This window comes from Ambystoma mexicanum, chromosome 13, assembly GCF_040938575.1.
Source record: "Ambystoma mexicanum isolate Mex_15411 chromosome 13, UKY_AmexF1_1, whole genome shotgun sequence".
Taxonomy (NCBI): Eukaryota; Metazoa; Chordata; class Amphibia; order Caudata; family Ambystomatidae; genus Ambystoma; species Ambystoma mexicanum.
In genome coordinates, this window is record NC_090938.1 from 497217651 (window position 1) to 497239865 (window position 22215).

The 22215-nt window shown below is 43.9% G+C and overlaps 1 long non-coding RNA gene across 1 annotated transcript in view; it reads left to right on the forward strand.

Moving 5' to 3' along the window:
- Window positions 1–22215, forward strand: part of LOC138521371 (uncharacterized) — a 347313-nt gene that overhangs the window by 39310 nt on the left and 285788 nt on the right. The window contains exon 2 of the long non-coding RNA XR_011283029.1: window positions 18886–18990. This is a non-coding gene — a long non-coding RNA (uncharacterized lncRNA). The remainder of the gene's footprint in view (window positions 1–18885; window positions 18991–22215) is intronic.

The following is a 22215-nucleotide window of genomic DNA, read 5'->3' on the forward strand; positions in this document are numbered from 1 at the left end:
AATTGTAATGCAGTGAAAAGATAATCCCAAGGAGGACACATGCCCTTAGGATTGTGAACTACCTTGAATGTGAAGAGAAACCTAGGGAAGGGAGCCATTTCCCCAAGAACTGTGAACACGCCAAGAAGAGGGAGTTATCTTGGTTATTCTTTGTTTGAAATGTTTGTATTGGTAAAAAGGAATCTGGGGAAGGGAACCCTTCCCTGGAACTGTGAACCTTGTCCACTTGATTCATTGTTTGAACTTTTTGTCTTGGTAAAAACGAATCTGGGGAAGGGAGCGATTCCCGGAGCCATTCTCGGGAACTGTGAAACTTGTCCATTTGATTCTTTGTTTGAACTTTTCCTGTTGGTAAAAAGGAATCTTGGGAAAGGAGCCATTCCCTGGAACTGTGAACATTGTCCACTTGGAACGTTTTGCTTATACGTATGCCTTTTGTGTTGAATTTGAACTTTTGTGCACTTTGAAAACAAGGGGAGGATCACATGGGGGAAGGCAATCCTCAGGGCGATGGCACAACATCAGTGGAGGAAGTCACATAACCCCCATTCCCTTTTAGGGATGTACCCTCCTTTCCTCAAGCCTCGATGGCATATTTTAACATTATCCCTCAACCACTTGCTAGGTGTACCTCAAGTATTCCCCAATATCACACTATGAGCAGGGTGTCGACAACTGAGATGAGGAAGAGGTAGGGGCTAGTGATCATCACTGCCAATGAGTTCCAACATCAACTTCCTCAACATCACACGAAGAATAGCATGGTAACAACTGAGACAAGAAAGAAGGACGGAGCAATGAAGAAGACTAAGACCGGTAAACAAACACAGTGGTCGTGTCTTTGGAAGTTGTTAATTCATGCCGGAAAACTTAAATCTGCCACAGCTGACAGACAGGAGCGCTGAAAGAAAGCACACTGTGGGAAGCGGTGTGAAGGCAAATCCAGATAGCAGAAAGAGAGGCCGGAATGTAGAAAGCCCTCTGCCTGAGAAAGCGAGACAGCTGGAACCGGGCACCTTAGAGAGGGACATGGTGAAGGCTAAGGCGACTAACGGGACGTACGGCAAGCCAGGAAATTGAAAGGAACAGAAGTGGAGAAATGCAATAGACATTTAAAGTATCCAGTAAGCCCAGGTACGACAGATGGGTTACCGGGTTGCCTGAAAGTGTATGCCATTTCATGAAACTAAAATGAGACGCAAAGTGAAGTCTGTGAAGAGATTAACATATTTGTGAACCATGCTACAAACAGATTGCTGAACCTATATCGCAACAGAGAAAGTAAGTTATATGCTAATGGTCTTGGAAAAGGGGCAGAGACCCAGTCTGTGAGAGAAGAGGCGAATATTGAAACAAACTAACAAACAAGGGTCAATAAGCTAACATTGTGCAAATATTTAATGAATAAAAGGAAAAGTAACTGCATACAAATCCTGGCAGTAGAGTATACCAGGCGAAGTCAAGTGTGTATAATAAGTTACGGTAAAAGTAGAACCTCAAGGAAGATCCATGCCCTTGAGGGTTTCAATTGTTGTAAAATAAGGAAAAGAGCCTGGCAGGGGCATATACCAGGTAACCTGTCCGTTTGGGGCTTGCATCCAAATTGAAATACAGTGCAAAGAGAATCCCAAGGAGGACACATGCCCTTAGGATTTTAAACCATCTTGAATGTGAAGAGAAACCTGCGCAAGGGAGCCATTTCCCAGAGAGCTGTGAACACACCATGAGGAGGGAGTTATCCTCTTGGTTTACAAGAAACCTGTTTATTCTTTGTTTGAAATGTTTATATTGGTACAAAGGAATCTGGGGAAGGGAGCCATTCCCTTGAACTGTGAACGTTGTCCACTTGATTTTTTTCGTATTGGTAAAAAAGAATCTGGGGAAGGGAGCCATTGCCTGAACTGTGAACCATGTCCAGTTGATTCTTTGTTTGAACTTTTTGTATTGGTAAAAAAGAATCCGGGGAAGGGATCCATTCCCTTGGTTTAGTTGTCTCCTTGACCATCAGTCTGGCTCCAGAGCTGCCAGAAGCACTGAAACCGCTCTCCTGAACATCTGTGAAGAGCTGCTCTCCAACCTTGACTCCAATACCCCCTGTGTCCTCATCTTACTTGATCTCTCTTCTGCCGTTGACACGGTCAACCATGCCATTCTGCTCAACCGTCTCCGTGATAACCTGGGTATCACCGGTCAGGCCATTGGCTTGGCTGACCTCTTTCCTCTGCGATCGACCCTCCCAGGTCTCCTCCATCTCTCTCTACTTGTGATGTTCCCCAGTGGTCTAACCTCTCTCCCTGACTGTTCAACCAATACCTGGCACTTCTTGCCCACAGCATTGCCACTCTCTGCCCCAAATTTCAGTGCTATGCGGGTGACACTCAGCTCATTTTCAGGCTCCCTTCCGCCACCTCTTCTGCTTCTCTGTCTGTCCGCTATCCAGGAGTGGTGTGCCACCCATGATCTCTGCCTTGATGCCAGTAAGACTGAGATTCTCCTCATCGTCACACCTGCTCTCTCCTTTCCTGTCACTCTCTGGCCGGCCTCTCTTGGCCTTCTTCCTTCTCCCACCTGTGAGGCTAAAAGGCTTGGGATCATCTTCAACTCCACTCTCTCTCCTTCTCTCCTCACATATCTGACATCTCTAAGAAGTCACACTACTAGCTGCACCCCCTCAGAGATATTCTCCCTTTCCTCTCCTTCCCCCAGAAGCTCACTGTCTCCAGAGGTTTGGTTCTCTCTAGGCTGGACTCCTGCAACAGCCTCTTTCTAAATCTGCCTGCTTCTACTCTCTGCAACTCATCCGGAACAGGACTCCAAGACTTGTCCTTGGCCTCAAGCCCAGGGATGGTATCTCTTCAGGACTGAAATCTCTGCACTGTCTCCCAGTGGCTGCAAGGATTAAGTTCAAAACCTTCTGCATTGTCCACAAGGACCTATGAGGCCTCAATACCTCCAACTCTCTCTTCCTAAATATCTTCCTTCTCGAGCTCTTCACTCATCCGCCTTCAACTCCTGCAGGGTTAGTCGCTTCTCCTAGCAACGAGTTGGTGGTAGATCTTTCTTCATCTGGGGCCTCCCTCTGGAACAGCCTCCCTGCTTCCCTGAAACTTGAGAACGATCTCCGGTTCCGGAAGCACCTCAAGACCTTCCTCTTTTCTGCTACTTTTCTCTCCTCCTCTCCCCTGCTGAACTCCTGACTGAAATTGCACTGGTCACCTGGCTACCCTCTGATCTCGGGCCCAGGTCACCTCCCCCGTCAGCTGCACACCTGCACTGCCTCGCGGGCAACACTTGCACTTGGGGGCTGTTTCTGTTTCCCTACAGTCCCCACCAGCTCTTGACACTTGATGTCTGCATTTACCCCTGCACTTTTACTTACTGTTTTTATTGATTCTATTTATTTTTTACTGTTGGTCCTATGTATTGCACTGCCCCCTCCCCCTACCCGCACTTTCCCTTTCCCCCGTCCCCTGCACTTGCGGTATCTCAATGTCACCTGGCCTAGTCAGATTGTTGTCTCTGTCTTCCCTCTGTTCCCCCTCCCTTGCCTCGTCGCACTTTGAAACATTTGTGTATATGCACTATATAAATGCCATAACGTATATCCCTGGAACTGCGAAATTTGTCCACCTGATTCTTTGCTGAACTTTTCTTACTGGTAAAAAGGAATCTGGGGATTCCTGGAACACTCACCTACTTTGTTTCACACGCTGCACGCCTGTTGTAGCCGCCATACCATGAGGTGAGGCTTTCACAGACTGCAAACACCCACCTACTTTGTCTCATTCGCTTGTCTGCTTGCCTGATGTAGCCCCCATACCATGAGGTGAGGCATTCCCAGACTTCACACACACACCTACTCTGCTTTAACCCATATGCGTGCTCTTGCACTTCACTAAATATACTATGCACTTTCTGTAACTAGCACCTAGATGCCTCAGGGTTTTGTGTGCTTAAATAAATGCAAAAATAAATAAATAAAATAAGACTCGATAAGTTAATATTGTGCAAATATTTCATGGATAAAAGGAAAAGTAATTGCATACAATTCCTGGCAGGAGCGTATACCAGGCAAAGCCAAGTGTTTGAAAGAAACCACAAGGTAAGTATTTGAAATATTGCAGATATGTCCTGGGAGGCAGGAGAGTATACCAGGCAAAGTCAAGTGTGTGTAATAAGTTACGTTAAGAGGAGAACCTCAAGGAAGATGCCCTTGAGGTTTTGAATTGTGGTAAATGTGGAAAAGAGCCTGGCAGGGGAGTATACCAGGTGGCCTGTCTGAGTCTTGGACCTGCACCCAAATTGTAATACAGTGAAAAGAGAATCCCAAGGAGGACACATGGCCTTAGGATTGTGAACTTGATCTTGAATGTGAAAAGAAACCTGGAGCAGGGAGCCATTTCCCTGAGAACTTTGAACACACCAAGAGGAGGGAGTTATCCTCGTGGGTTACAAGAAACTTATTTATTCTTTGTTTGAACTTTTCGTATTGGTAAAAAGAAAATTGGGGAAGGGAGCCATTCCGTGGAACCGTGAACATGGCCCACGTGGAACATTTTGGTTGGAGTTATACCTTTGTGTTGAATTTGAACTTTTGTGCACTTTGAAAACCAGAGACAACCTACTTTGCACCTTAAAGTTGCTTTTAGAGTGTGAGGGACAGAATAGGATTTCGGACACAGGACATATTTTTGCTTTGGGCTTCTTGACAAAGGACAGATCCCTTTGGTTGAGGTAGGTAAATACCTCCCTAGATTAGGGTTAGTGAGGCATTTTCCAACCCCTTTTTGATTTAATAAAACTTTATGACCACAATCATAAGCATTCTGTTTCTGTGTCTCAAACATGGCTCCTGAAAGCATGTAGAGCATACACTTGCTCAAGGTGTTTCTCCCTGCTGCTGATTATTCTGTGTCAATGTGACATAATGCCATTTGTGAGGGCGGACTAGCATGAGCTTTTTCTTTTATTTTTGTAACCCAAAATGGCACTGGTAATTCTGCCTCTGAAAGTGAGCTTTGCTAATCAGGCTCACTTTCATAAAGATTTGTGCTGAGTATACTGTAAACCTGTAACTCTGCTGACATCTCTCAACAGCTTAGCTTCCTTATAGTTTGGTGACATGACCGTTACAGAATAACATGTTTATTCCTGCAAACTGCCTGATGGAACCCAAAGTACAAATAACCAAGGACTGCTTTTAACTGTGTGCAACCCTAATCACAATTATATAATGTTGTGCTCCCAGTGCCTGATGACAGAATACTACCTAAATAAAAGTCATGCCTCGTTTTAACATGATGGCCTCTGGGAAACTACAATTATGCTGGCCAGAACACATTGATGTCATTTTATTGTCCGCTTAATATCTAGTGACTACAGAGGTGGAAACAGGGACACTAACAATTCTGGTGTATTGGTGGACAATTTATTAGTAAAAAGCAACAACTGGACAGACCCAACTGCAGCACGAGTCTCTGATTCAAGTTCCCCCTTCCCTTTGAGCCCCATTCTCTTATACCCAACGGAAAACATTCTCTCCAATTGAAGAGGTGGTCCCAACAGGTCAAGGTCACATACTGAACTCCTCTTGCTAACGGAGAACAAAGCCGCATTATACAAGCTTTTGATACCAGCTGCATTCTTTCTTGTTAGCGAGTGTTATCAAAAAGGTCAACCTGTCGTAATTCTGTTAGTCAAGGAGAATATACTCCTTAAAGATTCTCTCTTGCTTTGAAGCAGGCGAGAGCGCTTGCAATAGGACGACTTCAACCCATTAGTGTCGCTTTTCCCAAAAAAGCAAGAGCCTAAAACGCGCTTGCATATGCCAAAAGGGAAACACATCAGAAGCGAGAGACATGAAGGGGAGCATTCCAACAAGCTAGGCGAGAGGCCCTCATTGCAAAGACATGTGCAGTACAATCTACAGTCTTTGCCTCGCATGAGCAAGAAACAGTACTTAAACATGGCAGTTAACAGCACCTATTGTGAAGGCATCATGAAGTACGAACAAAAGAATATTTATTAACTTAAAAGTCAGGATGGTTGAAAGCCTAACTTGCCCTACGCTAAAGTGGGATGTTCCGGAATGGAATTAAGGAAAGTCTGAGTCAAAGAATTCAATTTAAAAGTCTGTCTGTGTCCAAAACCTATCCTTGCCCTCACAACTGCAACAAACCATTGTGTAGGGATGTAACAGTCAAAAGACACAGTGGGCAATCAAACGTTCTGAGCTTCTTTCAGCTCGCAGCATTCTTTCAGCTCCCTTCCCCAAGTTTAAAACAGTTCCACAAAAAGTGTCAAAGTTGTCTTTTGTTTTCAAGTTCAGGATTGTACAATGTGGAAATAGTTCCCGGGGTTCCCGTTCCCCCAAGTTCCAAATGTCACAGTTCAAAACACCAAAAGAAAAGAGTCATGACATTTCAGGATTCCCTGTTCCAGGACTTGTATTTCACTGTAGTTCACAACTCAAAAGAAAAAGGGATGAGTCTCAGGGTTCCCTTCCCCATGACTTGTATTCCACCAAGTCAGTGATTTATTTTAACCTGAAAAGTTCAGTTGTGTCCAAAATGCAGTTTGCAGTTATTTTTAGTGATTGCACAGTTACTTTCACTGCTAAAGATATCGTGCAGTATTATCTGCTTAATTATAACGTTTACATTCAATTTTGGATTCTCTGGACATTGATTTACCTTAGGGTCTTGTTTTCATTCAGCCCACTATGGAATATTGGTGCCTTTGACTTTAAGAGAACTTCCCCATACTCAAAGACTTTTGTAACCGTTCTGCTTTAAGAAACGTGCCCAATCCGATACTAAGTATTTTGTATTCGTATTTGTTTTATTTATAACGCGCAAGCCATCAGGCCCGTAGGCATCAGGGTGCAATTTGTACAAAGTTACAATAATGCATATATACAGACATAACATTACATTAACAGAAAACTAACAGTGTTTCTATCTACATACATTACAGTGCTTACAGTACCGCTAGGGCTTAACAGTGGAAATAACCAGGGGTGTACGGAAGATAATAACGGAAGTCAGTGGGCCAGAGTATGTAAGACAAGGCCGCAGAGCATGTCTTAGTGCTGGTCAGAGAGCCATGATTTTGTTTTGGCCTTGAATGTGTTGAATGAGCCTTCAACTCTGATTGTAGCGGGGAGGGAGTTCCATAGCTTGGAAGCTAGGACAGGGGAAGCTGGTGCCCCCACTTTTTGAAGTGTAAACCTAGGAATCGATAGACAGTGAGTCTGGGCAGTTCTAAGAGGTTGGGAGGTCGAGTGGCGAGACAGCCGACTACAGAGGTAGGTAGGGGCCTTGTTAGCCAAGCATTTGTGCGTGAGGGCAAGTGTTTTTAGTGAGATTCTCTGCTCGACAGGTAGCCATTTTAGGTTGGTTCTGGATTCTGAAATGTGGTGGTTGCGGGGGAGGTTGAGGGCAGCTCGAATGGCATTGTTCTGTGTTGTTTGAAGTTTATTCAAGTTCTCTTGGCTGGTACGTAGGTAAAGAGCACTACAATAATCTATTTTGGCCATAATGAGAGTTCTTGCTAGTGTGACACTGTTAGGGGTGGTGAGAAACTGTCTGCAAGCTGCAATAAGTTTGCACGTGTATGCAGAGGCAGATCTAACTGCATTTATTTGTCGAGATAGGGATAGGGTGGCGTCAAGGTAGAAACCTAACGTTTTTCTGGCTCTTTGAAGTACACAATGGAAAAAGGCCTAGAAGTGCAGACCTTGCTCTTGTGAAACATGCTCTGATAATGCCCACGACTACTCCACTGCTAGTTACAATGTATTTCAACACAAAGGGAAATGTTCATCATTTGCACTTCATGCACCAGGTTTTTCATGTTGCAGAAATGCACTGGTCTCTTCAGTTGCTGTCCTCGCAGCATAGAGCACACGATCTGCAGAGTCTTCTGCTTGGCGTCCAACTCTGTCCCTTTTGACACCCCTTTGTTGGCTTCTCAGCAATGGGGAACAAGCACTTCTTTTTTTAAAATTTATTTTATTGTAACATATAGTTTATTACAAACTTTTATTGCAAAGAAGAAAATCCTCTCATTTCATTTCCTAATTTTCTGTCTTCCACCTATCGCATTGTGTATCTAGTAATTTCTGCTCTCTACAAGTCAGACTTTCCATTATAGTTTAACCCATGATTATGTCTATAAAATGTATGACTGAGCATGTCAGGTGCACAGAACTCCCACTTAATATTCGGAACCACCAATCGTCCATGTTCATATTTATGGGAGCATTTTTTGCTAGATGCAGAGTTCTCAAGTCTTTAAGCATTGGACAATCTCTTATTAAGTGTCTTATTGATTCTGTTTCGATCTCACAGTATCTACATATGTTGTCTTTAGTAGCCTGATCATGTCTCATTAGCAGCATTTCTTTAGTTTTGATGGCATTCAGTCGCAGGCGAAGAAATCCAACACGATGATATTGTGACGGAAATTGTAGCGGATATCTCAGCATTTTGTTCAATTTATTCTTAGTGGATCCGAGTTTCGGAGCTGTGGATAATCCTTCACACTTTGCCAGGTTTTGTATCCACGCCCATTGTTGCAATTTTCTTTTTGCAATTTGCGGTTGCGCCGTCAGCATATCACTGTTTATGTCGGTGGCTTGCAGAATCGCCTTTAGTCCTTGGACCCATTTCAAGAGTAATCCCGCATATGGTTGCCTGTTCTTAGGGGCGAGTATCTCGTACGCCGGTTCTGGATTTGGAATTATCATCTTTCTTAGGAGTGATAGCGACTTCCAGATCACATTTACGTACAGTTCATCTAATGCCAACTCGTGTCTGATGACGGTAATCAATATATGTTTTGGTAATTTTAATACTCGCTTCCAAAATAACCCTTCCAGTTTTGCCCAAATTCTGTGGTATAAGTTCCACCTTGCTTCAGAGCCAAAGGTGATGGCAGGTATTACTTTTTGCAAATAGAATGTCCGTACTGGCGTTAAGGTGAATTTTCCATACAGGCTGTGGATTTGTGCACCTTGTGAGGCCAAAGTTTTGATGCGTCGCACAATGTCTTGCACCCAACTCCATTCCCGTATTGATTTGTTGACCATAACCCCCAGATATCTGATTTCAACAATTTCTGCGATAGGTATGTTTTCGATCATCCAACAGAAGTTTTTATTTTTGGCTCCTTTAACTGATCCAATTTTCATGATTTTTGTTTTAGAGACATTTATTTTTAGCTCGTTGTAGTTCATGTAATACTGGAGCTTCGTCAGCAATCATTGAAGCCCTATCTGGGTCGTGTTGGCCAAAACCAAATCGTCAGCGTAAGTTATGCAATTAATGAGGGGGCCTTTATCTTTGATGGGAAGCATTTCACATCACTCAATGCCGCAAGCACATCGGCAATTAACAGTTTGAACAGGCATGCAGCAATCAGACAGCCCTGTTTCACTCCCTTTTGCGTCTTCATTGCTTCTGATAATTGTCAATTTTCATTTATTCTTATTTGGATTGATGTCATTGTATGTAGGGCTTTTATTGGTTGTAAAAGACTTTACGGGCATTCCCATTTTTTTTAGTTTCTGCCACAGCAATTTGCGATTGATTGTATCAAAAGCTTGGTGCTTATCAATAAAAGCTAGGAAGAGCTTTGACCTTTTTTCCAGGGCGTTCAATTTTAGCAGGTTTACCAATGTCAGATTGATTTCAGTCCTTACACCTTTTGTGAAGCCAGTTTGGCGACAGTCGGTAATTCTCTTCTTAGTTGCCCAAGCTGTTAGTTTCTGCTGTAAGAAATGTCCAAATATCTTGCCGATTGTGCCTAGAAAGGCAATCGGGCGGTAGTTAGCTGGATCGGCCCGATTTCCCTTCTTAAAGATTGGGACTATTATGGCACTTCACTTGAAAGGAAGAGGGGCAACCTTTCCGCCCAGATCCCGTATTTGCCGACAGTAAGTTCCACAGAGCTCTTCCTCCCACACTAGGCTGTTGCAGGTCACCTCTCCTGGCAGTCTTGAGCGTTTCGGTGTGCTGTACACCTCGGACCTCTCAACGGCAGTTCCCTCCATCGGCTCGCCTCTCTTCCAGCACGGTTCTCAACTTCTCATACAGGACTCCCTGCTGCTACTCTCTGTGGTGCTTTTTCCTCCTCCTTTTATACACCTGTAATCTCCCAACAGGTTGTACGTGTGTTATCTGAATCAGTTTTGCCTGACCATAATTACGAGGACATGCCTGACCTTCACACCACCTTGCAGGGATCTTCCTCGTCCCAGTACCAAAGTGGTGAAAGTGTGTGGCGTTCACTACTCTCAGTTGCCTCTTGCCTGTCGAAGTACTAGAGTGGTGAGAATGTATGGTGTTCATTACTCTCAGTTGGCTCTTCCTCGTCTCACTACCGTCAAGTGTCCCAAATGGGGAATTGAGGGGAGCAGTCTTAAAATATCCCATAAAGGTCGGGAGAGGGAAAGGTTGGTTGACATTAGGAAAAGGGAGATAACGTGTCTCGCCTGAGGTCATCCCACTCTCGATCCGCAAGGACCCTCCACCCAGGTGATCCTCCCTCGCTTTTCCGCCCCCAGAGTTAGGATCCAACAGCAATGGCTGTTCCGCTGCCACCTGCACAGAGGGTACAAGGGGGGTTAGGAGTGAAAACACCCTCAGGTTTCTCACATACCCTTCCCCAATGTGGGTTGGACCAAGGTGCTTCACAGGGAAACTGGGAGAGGAGGTCTACGTTACCTTGCTCTCTGCCTTTCCGGTGTTCTACTGTGAAGTAATGCGGTTGAAGGTCCAAGAACCACCGCATTACCCAAGGGTTGGACTTTTTTCTCTGAGCAATCCAAACTAAAGGGGACTGGTCTGTAACTAAACAAAACTTGCAACCTAAGAGGTAATACTTTATGTGAATTATGGTCCATTTGATTGCCAGTTCCTCTAGCTCGATGACTAAATAGGTCCTCTGTCTGTGAAAAAGCTTCCTGCTGATGTATAAGATGGGATGTTCAAACCCATAATAGTTTTGCGATAGAACTGCTCCTAATCCCGTTAAAGAAGCATCAGTCTGAAGAATGAATTCTTTGGAAAAATCTGCCGTGCCTAAAACGGGGCTCTGATATAAGGCCTGTTTCAAGTTCGTATAACAGATTTCATCCTCTTCTTCCCACCTGATCTTTTGGGGCTCAGCATATTTCAACTTGTCTTTAAGTCTAGATGTTTTACTGGAAAAATTTGGAATGGATCTGCGTTAGTACCCGATTAACCCCAAAAAGGCCCTTAGATCTTTGTTTTTGGAGAAGGTGTGTCCAAAACAGCCCTCACCTTCTCCTGTTGTGGTTGGATGGTGCCATTACCCCCAGAAAATCCAAGGTACTTTACCTCTGATTTGGCCAGCTTACTTTTTCTTGATTAAGGGTTAAACCCGCTTTCCTCAAGACTCATGATGGTATAGAGGTGGTATAAATGATCTTCTCAGGTCTTGCTATGTATCACTATGTCATCTATGTAGGCTCTGCAAAATTCCAAGTACGGTTGTAAAAGTTCATCCATGAGTCTCTGGAATGTTGCAGGAGCACCATGGAGCCCAAAAGGCAAGACTTTAAGTTGAAATAACCCTATAGGAGTGGCGAAAGCAGTTTTTTCTTTATCAGGCCCATACAAAGGAATTTGACAATATCCCTTAATAAGGTTGAGGGTTGACAGATCTGCAGTATTACCCAGCCAATCTATCAGATCATCGATGCGGTGCATTGGGTAACCATCAAAAGCAGAGATGGCATTCAACTTGCGAAAATCTATTCAGAATCTCCAACTCCCATCGGGTTTTGGCACCAGCATGATGGGAGAGGACCAAGGGCTATTAGAAAGTTCAACAATGTCAGATTTTAACATAGTTTTGTCTTCCTGAATTATGGTTTCATTCCTGGATTCAGGTAATGAATATGGTTTTAGATGTACAACTTTACCTACTGGAGTGCAGATATGATGATATACATCCTTCACTCTCCCTTGTTCTTCCCGAAACACATCAGTATATTCCCTTATCATTTCATATAGATCTTGTTTCTGATTGTTATTGAGGTGGAATGAAATTAGAGCCTTACTTTGTGTCTTCGGGCAATATGCAAGATAATATTATGGTTGGAGATTCCGTGGGATTCTCTTTCCATTTTTTTAAAAATAAATTGATGCGATAGGTGTGAGAAACCAAACGGTGTCTCACCCACTAGTCCTCAGGGACTTTTCGTCCAGGTGGCCTGCACACAGCCATTGCTCTTTGACCCAGTTCCTGGGGGTTGACCACTGCTGGAGGATCACCTGGGTGAGGGGTCTTCGGGGAGTGAGGGTGAGGCAGCTGGTGGCGTAGCTGGTGGCAAGACTCATTATTCACCCCTTTCCCATACCCATGATCCCTCCTATTTCATAGGATTCTCAGATGTTCCAACAGCCCCTCCTTTTCCACACAAACACTGGGCCAAGGAAGAGGGCGACTAAGTGTAATAATGCTAACTCTGACACATTGCATTGGACATGTCCTGCTAATAGGCTCAGGCAAAGTCGGGCACTTGACTCTAAGTGCATACATCTGATACCAATTTGCTCTCCTCACACGGATAAAAGGCGGAACATAGAGACACACTCTGAGCAAGGTGGAACGCGAGTAAGAGCAGAACTTCCGGGGCAAAGTCAAACCTACTGGAGCAGAGCAACGGACTGAGGGACGAGAGCCATGGTGGAGAACCCCAGGAGTTCCCTGTAGGTGGTCTTTGCCTCCAAAAGGCAGCGAAAGACACAGTCCCAAACTAGAAGACTGCATTGTCTTTCAAGGACGCCAGCGACCCTCCCGGGTGAACTGCAGGGTTGGGGAGGCGAGGCCAAGCCTGTGGTACTAACCTTGACTCGTAAACTGGAAGACAGTAAAGACAACAAAGAAACACACTCAGCTGGTGAGTTGGCATGCAACGTGAGAGACCGTGTGTGCTGAAGAATGATTGAAGTGCCAACAATATATCGCACAATTGAAGGCTGCACGCGTGTGGATGAGACACGAAGAAAGACAGACCTGCGTTTGAAACTTGAAGTAACGATAGCTGTAAAGTCAGCAATACTGAGTAACGCAGTGGTGCGGCGAAAGGAAGTAGCCTACTCAAAAGTCTCTGTGAAAGATGAAAAGTTTGTAGCGATAAAGTGAATGAACTGTAAAAGCGAGGTGATTGACCCTGAGAAAAGGGGAGAGTAAAAAGGTGAACGTTGAACTTTAGTGTATAATACAGTGAACTACCCAGACCAGGAAGCACTAGGGCAAATGACATAGGAGTGTGAGTGGAAAGCTGGAAAGTCAAAGTGGTCCTGCAGAGGTCTGTAGAAAAAAAGCCACGCACATTCGAAGGTCTTCGATATCAGTCTGATGGAGGGAGACCGAAGGTGTAATAAGTTAGGTGAAGGAACCCTAAGGGAGGTGAATTAAACTTGGGGAAGGGAGCCCCTGCAAGTGTTGTTAAACTATTGTTTTGAAAGGTCTGAGCCGGACAGATCGACAAGTACCTTTTGGTGAACTGTGTTTTGGAAATTGTAAAGTAAAACTTTAACGTAGAAGGCCAGCTGGGCCTCGATCCACGTCTTGGACTGCCTTTATGTTAAGAGCCTGAGCCAGAGTGTGTCATCTTGCCTACAGGGACCTCATCACTCTGTGCTGTCCAACGTGGGGAGGAGAGCTAACTCAGCAACATTTATTTTTTATATTTGAACACTGACTTTCCTTTGCATACATATTCTCCTTTTCACAATTTTTGTACAAGATATAGGGCAGGCATTAGGTGTTTGTTAGTATAGGCCATTTTGATTTGACGGACTGTAATGCTAGTGTGTAGATCGATATGAAAACTGGTCGGAATATTGTCCTGGATTCCTGAATCATTGTGTTCTGCTTTATTTTGGCTTTTTGGTATTGCTATAGTTTTAATTGGTCTTTGTTATTGTGTTTCATATGTTCCTAATATATAGAGAATGATTTATGGATTTTGGTAGTTGAGTGTTCAAGGGGTGGAGTATAATGCTAGTGTGTAAAATGCAAGCCAGATTTACATGGCGTCGATGAGCAGCCATTTTGAACACTCATCTCCCATTACAGTAATAAAGTCTGCGCTTCTGCAGGCCTCAAAGAATGAACGAGTAGCGGGGAAAACGAAGCAAGGTCACATAGATATTTTGCAAGCGGACTGACTACAGAGAATAATTATTGTATTGTCCAGTGAAGGACGAATACAGAAGGAGAGTTGGAGTGTGCTGCAGCTGCACAATAAGGGGTCTGGGAATGCATGCAAGTAGAGGAGCGCTGGGTTTTTCCACTTCCATCTGGAGTTTTCCAACCTCTGTCTCTTCGACTTGTGATCTGCCTTTCGGCCAAGGGCAGAACACAGTTGGAGGGCAGGGGTGGATGCCCCATAAAGGAGATGGCATCACAGAAAGGTCAGTGTTGGATGTTGAACCCTGGGTGTTGCAGTCTCGCTGAAAGGGAGGACGTTCCGCTTCAGACCCCGTTGACCACAGTAATCTCTTCACCTACCTGCTAAGGGACTAAGCATTGTTGTTTGGTGGCCAAGATGATGTTTTCCTCTGCCTCATGGATAACAGTGATGCAACCTATATTCTAATCTATCTGTGTGTATATGTTTGTATGTATTGTGTTCTCTTTGTTCATTATATAGTTATTTGGTATGAATAAAAGGCCTATAATGAGCCATTTTATAACCTAATGTGATGTGTGCATGTTTCTTCTGCTAGTTTGAGTCCAATTACTTATTATTGCGAGAAGGGGCTGGGGAGACGTAAGTGTTTGTGTTCTTCCCTTAGGTCCCAATAGACGCAATACATTATTGGCGCTGTGAGCAGGGCCTTTGTGCTGACATAGATGCCAAAGGATCTTGTTAATAAATGAAGGTTAAGGTTTATGATATTGAACAGTAGAAGAAGAAGAAAATAAAAGTGGAGAATTCTTTTTTTTCCCCCTCTGGAACAACGATCATTGAATATATTATTGTATAATGGCATATTTTTGTTAACGTGTAGGACGTGAAACATTCATTCTGTTATTATGGCTTCTTCATTTAAAAAAAGTGTAGCTCTGCTGGCGGAGATTGCCCAGATATAACGATTCCAGGATGGTCAAAAAGCCCTAATGATAAAATTGCACATACTTGGGCATGTGGTATGGGATTAAGTGAAACATGGGATACTAGCATAGGAGAAGCAAGTACGGGCAAACTAATTAAATGTTTACAATTGGTCCCCGTGGAGAAGGGGGAAGGAGTGTTCAGCTTTCAGGAGAAGGGGATGGATTTTATTGCATGCGTTCAGAAAGATGCATCAATTGAATGTAGGATTACAATCTTCTGTTCAAAAGTTAGAAAAATAATTGGCTGCTGAAAAACAGATTGCTTTGACGCAACAACTTCAATTGAAGTTATATCATAACAAAGCTGATAAATATCAAGCTGTAGCTGAACGTGCTGTAGTAAGAGCCGCACAATATAAATATCGGAAAAGAAAAGGCAGGGTTAATTCATGTAAGGTAGCGACGGTAATTGCTGCCTTAGATGTGAAATGGGATCCTGATGAATGGGATTGCGATGTTTTTGATAGTACTACTACGGGTAGTGATTCTGATACATCAGATCTTATAACAAAAGCGAAACCCGCATGTAAAGAAGTGACGGTTAATCCCATCATTCGCAGGAAAATAGGTCACCATCCATTGAATCCAGGAGGCGGTGTTGTAGATATGAATGCCCTTGAAGATTGCTCGCAACAAGAAGTTGGTGAAATAATCAATAGACTAAAACAAAGAACTGGTGAATCTTTGCTGGCTTGGATGGTCAGATTATTTGATTGAGGGGCTGCGGGTTTGTTGGTTGATACTACAGATTCTGCTAGATTTTTGCTTTTATCTAATGATGTTCAAATTCAGGAGACCCTGCGTGCAGGTCCTCCTCATGATTGTAATGGTGATGATGGACAATTATCTCTTTTACAATTGGCTGCACAGGGATGTAATCACAAATATCCAATTACGTCGGACTGGCTGACTAATGATAAAAACTAGTATACATTAAAGGAATCAATTCAAAGGATAAGAGAACATGCTATGAAGGAGGCTATTCATCCTGATACTCCTGAACATATGGGAATGGTATATTTGTCTGTCTCAGCTAGAAATGTGCTGGTACGTACGGCCCCTCCAGCATATAAACATGTTATAATGACCTTGTTGGTGGGAATGACAGGAAGGGTCACTGATGAGGTCGTGGAGGCGATTAGACAACTGTCGGATTTGGGTGAATGGGACAAACCCCAAGAACAATTTCATGAGAGGGCGAGTCCGTCAGAAAAAAGTACTCCTGGTAAAAGATTTGATAGCAGAGATTCCTGCGTATCCAGAAAGGATAGGTTTTTAGCTTTACTAAAAGATGGTGTCCCTAGGGAAGAAATAGATGGAATTCCAACACGTGATATGTATTTATTATATGCAAAACGAGGTTTGGATGGAAAAGAGCGCAACAAGACTTCCATAAGCAAAAAGATGAATTAGATCCTTTTGGATCGTCACAGGGGGGGGCTGATGAAGAACTCTCTCAGATTTCGATACCCTCCCAGCCAACATGTGCTGATTTGAGAAAAATGGTGAGTGCATTAGTAGACAGAGAATCGAAAGACAATTATTCTAAAGATGAATAGGATATTGGTCAAGCTTCAGTGTCAGCGCCCCATGTTGAAATAGACAGAAGACCTCATGTTAAAGTTAAATTGTTTTGGCATACCGGTAATATGCAAGAGGTTTTTGATTTAATTTATGCTGGAGCGGAGGCCTCTTTGATTCACGGAAACCCTTCCAGATTCAAAGGTAAACATTTAATGATTACTGGATTGGGTGGTAAAGAAACCTCAGCTGTACAAATTGAAATTGACATGAAAATCGGGCAATTGAAGAGAGGAACTTATCAAGTATTAATCGTTCCCTTGGCAAAATACATTATTGGATTTGATATTCTAGAGGGGCTGAACCTAGGATTAGGAGTTAAAACATATCAATTTGGATTAAATGCTTTTACTTGTTCACCAGTTGTAGTTGGTCAATTGAAAATACCCCCTGTGCAGGTTCCGATAGCAACTAAAAAAGTGTCTATGAAACAATATCGGATTCCGGGTGGGCAAAAGGAGATTTCAAACACTATCAAAGATTATGCTTAAGCAGGCGTATTACGTTCTGTGACTACTGCCTGGAACAATCCGATCTGGCCTGTCAAAAAACCTGATGGCAGTTACAGAATGACAATTGATTACCGCAAATTAAACAAATATACTCCGCCATTGGTGCCTGCGGTACCTGATGCTGTAACATTGGTTGAGAATATACAGAAATGTGAAGGCACCTGGTACATGGATTTGGATTTGGCTAACGCCTTTTTCACAATACCGATTGCAACTAATTGCCAGGAGCAATTTGCATTTTCAATCGTTTGCCTATGGGCTATATGCATAGTCTGCCTATTTGTCACCGGCTGGTGGCTGAGCATTTGGACAAAATCCCATGTAAACCTGATGTGCAGATTGTTACTATATTGATTTACTAATTCAGGGCAAACATGAGCTAAGTGTGGGCATACATTTGAACCTTATCATGGAAGGTTTGCGCAAAGAAGGGTGGGAAATAAATGATGCTAAAACACAAGGTCCAGCAGAGACCGTAATTTTTCTAGGAATACAATGGCATAATGGACATTGTGGAATGGTGCCTAAAGCTAAACAGAAAATTCTTGAATTTCCCACACTAAAAAACAAGCACAACAATTTATTGGTTTATTCGGATTTTGAAGGTGGCATATTCCACAATTGGGACAAATTATGGCACCCCTTTACAAAGTTACACGTAACAAATTTGAGTTTTTATGGGGTGAAGAGCAAGACATGTCATTTCAATTGGCTAAAAGTACCATTCAAAAAGTGCTTGATTTATGGCTGTTGAGGGAAGGTGAAGTTGAGTTGAATGTTTCTACTCAAGATTCCTACATGGATTGGAGTCTATGGCAAAAACAGCATAGAAAACAAGTACCTTTGGGGTTTTGGACTAGGAAATGACCTGATGCAGGTGATAGATATATCCCTTTTGAGAAACAATTATTAGCCTGTTATTGAGCTTTAATAGACACTGAACAGATGACTGTGGGTCATGACGTAGATATACAACGTGAAATACCTATCATGCAGTGGGTGCTTAGTTCTCCAAAGACACAGAATTGGGCATGCTCAAGAAGCTTGTGTTATTAAATGGAAATGGTATATACAAGACCGTGCCAAACCTGGTAAGACGGGCGTGGCAAAGCTACACGAACAAGTGGCAGGCATGCTGCTAATTGATCTCGAACCAGAGGGTGAGATGATGGTGGAGACATCTCCAGTTACTTGGGGGGGTTCTCCTATGGAGAATTACCTGTTGAACAAACTGTACATGCCTGGTTTACTGATGGCGCAGCTAAATATGTGGGGATTGAGCGATATTGGAAAGCGGTTGCATATAATCCCAAGACAAAAAAGGTGCTTACTACCTCAGGAAAAGGAAAAAGTAGCCAATTTGCAGAACTATATGCTGTACATTGGGCATTAAAACAGGAATCACCTGGTACCTGTCATATTTATACTGATTCATGGTCTGTTGCCAATGGTCTGGTAGTTTGGCTGCCAACTTGGAAAAAGAATGGATGGAAAATTCACAAAAAATAATTGTGGGGAAAAGAAATATGGCAAGACATTGCTGACATGCTGGTGCACAGTACCGTTACTGTATATCATGTAGATGCACATTGTGCAACAGATTCATTGGAAAAATGGTTACATTCTGTTGCAGATGGACATGCAAGAGTTTAAATTATGGACTCAAAAGCTGAGGAAGAGGACTTGCTAAAGGGGCCCACCAGAAAAGTGGACATCTCGGAGAGAACGCTACTATCAGGTGGGCACAAGACAGGGGAATTAATATCCCATTAGAGGTTGTGAAAACTGTGATTTTGCATTGCCCTGTATGCCAACATCAGAAACATCGGTCTATTTCTCACATAATTCATGGCACATTAAAACATGGAAAGTTACCAGGTCAAATTTGACAAATTGATTATATTGGCCCTATGCCCATAAGTAAGGGTTGTCAATATGCATGTACGATTGTGGACACATATTCAGGCTATCTAATGGTTTTGCCATGCAAGAGAGCTACCCAATTGAATACGAATAAATTACTTGATTTGGTAGCTGTATATTATGGAATCCCATTACAAATTCAAAGTGATAATGGCTCCCATTTTAAAGGTAAAATGGTCATTGATTATTGCGTTGACAAAGGGATAGAATGGATTTTTCACTTTGTAAAGACTGGAGGGGGGTGTCTGTACTCCTGCTCTCTATATGGTAGATGAGAGGCACAGAGGACGCCAGCCAAGATTCTCTATTGTTGGTAGCAATGGATGAGCAATCAAGGCCTAGCTTCTCAGGAGGTGATGCGGGCTGGTTCTTAAGTACAGTGTAGTCCCCAATCACCGACAAAGGAATGTCTGCACACTGTATTAGTTTAAACACAGTCTTTATATAATTAATGTTCAAGGTTATATACAATATCACAATAACTCACTTTGTATTCGGTTAATCTACAATGGCAAATCTATACAGTTCTACGTGGTACCACAATCACGATTCGATCTCTTTAATGTGCATCAACTGTACGGTTAAATGTCACACAAATCAGTTTGTATCGGGAACCAACAATAGATATAGGAGGAAAGCAGTTGGTTAGAACAATTGGAATACTGGCACCTACCGTTAGACACAGTTCTGGGTGGAGATCCCCCCCCCCAACCTGGGCAACCTATAAGATAAAGATATAACACAAGCCCAGTCCATATATTGTTCACAAGAGTCTTTCCAATATTTCAGCAACCCCAAAGTACCTGGTGTTGTAGAGTTCCTCGTCGGGAAATCGACGTCCCTTCTTGAGGTCACTCCCATTAAGGCAGGAGCCACGGGTCGTCGAACGTCTGGCGATGAACGGGGTGAACTACGGCGGTGAAGTGGCAGCTTTGTTCCTAGCGCTGCTCGTCGATGACGGAGCATAGACATCCTGCAAGGAAGAGGCGTGCGGGGCACCTCGATGTCGATAGTTCAGGACTGCAAAGTGTTTGAAGAACTGTGGCCCAGCAAGGGCATCGAGTCGTCATCGTCTCTGTGGTCTTTAGGTGGCGGAAAACCCACAGGTGGATGCCCCTCGGCGTGTTGACGGCCTCGACTCTCTCCGGCAGGACAAAGTGGTGGATGGTGCGGATGAGAGCACCCTTGGATCAAAAAGGTTCTTACGCAACGGGAGCACTGCGGCTCCGGTCGGCGACGGCGGTCGTCAACGGTGACGGACAACAGTCCGGGCGCTTCTCCTTGGGATTCCGCGGCAGTCCCCGTCTCCGGTCGGCAGCCTTTCGTAGGACTGTCTACCAGGAAGCTTTGGCAAAGATCAGCTTGTGCACAATGCTGCCTCGTAGCTCGGGGAGAGGTCTCCTTACCAGGTCCTCTCTTGGATCATTTCTTGGAGACACAATTGCTTTCAGATCGGCGAAGTAGAGCAACAGCAATTCTTCTCTTTCAGCAGGGCTTCAAGATCAAGCTTCAGTTTCAACACCAGTTTCTCTTCAGCTTCTGAACGAATTCTAGCAGTGAGAGGCCCCCAGATATACTAGTTGATCTCTCATTCATTCTGCTGGGTCGCACGTCATTCAGCAGAAAGTCAGCTAATCAGGCGCATGGTGCATTCAGGCCATTCTTCTCCATCCAGACACTCACAACACAGAATGTGGATTTGGACAAGTACCACGCCATTCAACACTACACACTGCATTCATACCAGTTTCGGGCAGGGCTGTCTCAGTCATTGTGTCAACCACCAGATACCAGAAATCCACAACAAGAAGTGTACATTCGTCACACACTCCATTCACCCAGGTCCCACCCACAGTTGTACCCACAACATATGGTCGTTGGGAAGGCTCCAGCCATTCTGGCCGGCACTTCCCCACACTACCATATATGGAACTTCCACCCAACAGCCAGTCAGGGGGAAGGGATAGAGTCAGGGCTTCCCGAGACTTCGGGAAAACCAAGGTAACAGGCGATGGAAGGCAAGAAGCCATGGGGGCCATCTTGTTTCCATCAGAAATCTACTGATTCCAATGACGGTGCCTGGGCATCCCAAAATGGAGGAGGCTCAGGGCACCTGTCAATTCAGCACAGAGCTGCCTCCAGCCCGCACCCTGCCCTGTGGGCCACACACAGGTGCCCAAAAACATACACTCGGGGCACAGGGTTGTACCACCACCCATGGGTGACATACGGGTATCCCATCGGTCTGTACACCAAACCAAAAGAGAGAGCTGCACCGCCTGGAGTTCCACATGAACTCCTGCGTGGAAAGCACAACAGAACATACAATAAAAAGCAGTAAAGGACAAGGATACGGAGGCCCTGTCCCTCCGATGCATTTCCAGCATCACACATGTCCCTTATCACCCGGAAGCATCTGGTCTGATTGAATACATGAACAGTTTATTGAAACAACAATTGTGCAAAATTGATGATGGTACTTTGCGAAGCTGGCGCAAACACTTCTCTGAAGCTGTCCAAATTTTAAACAACCGTCCTATTGCTAACGATGAAACTCTGTTAATGCGTATGTTGACGCCAGCCTTTCAAATGAATCCAAACCGTGCACATGAAACTTTGCTTTATTGGGAAACATCTCCTGGTGCTTTAGCTCCTTATCGCGCCACTCCAGAGTCTGCAGGTTTGGATTTACATGCTAGAGAAGAGATTTGTCTACAGTTTAGGGCATTGCTGTAATTGGTTTAATTGCTCCAAGATCAGGATTGGTCCTAAAAGATATCCAACTATCGGCAGTATAGTTGACGCAGATTATCAAGGCGTCATTAAAGTTATTCTTTTGAACATTGGTGAAAATATGCTGCCTATTCATAATGGAGATAGAATTGCACAATTGTGGTACCTGTTAAAATATCCATGATAACTAAAGGTGAACCTCCCACGGCATTGACTATTCGGGGGAATAAAGGATTTGGCTCATCTGACACAATGGTTCCTGGTGCAAAGGTATGGGTAGAGAAACCTACTGGTCCGCCCATGCCTG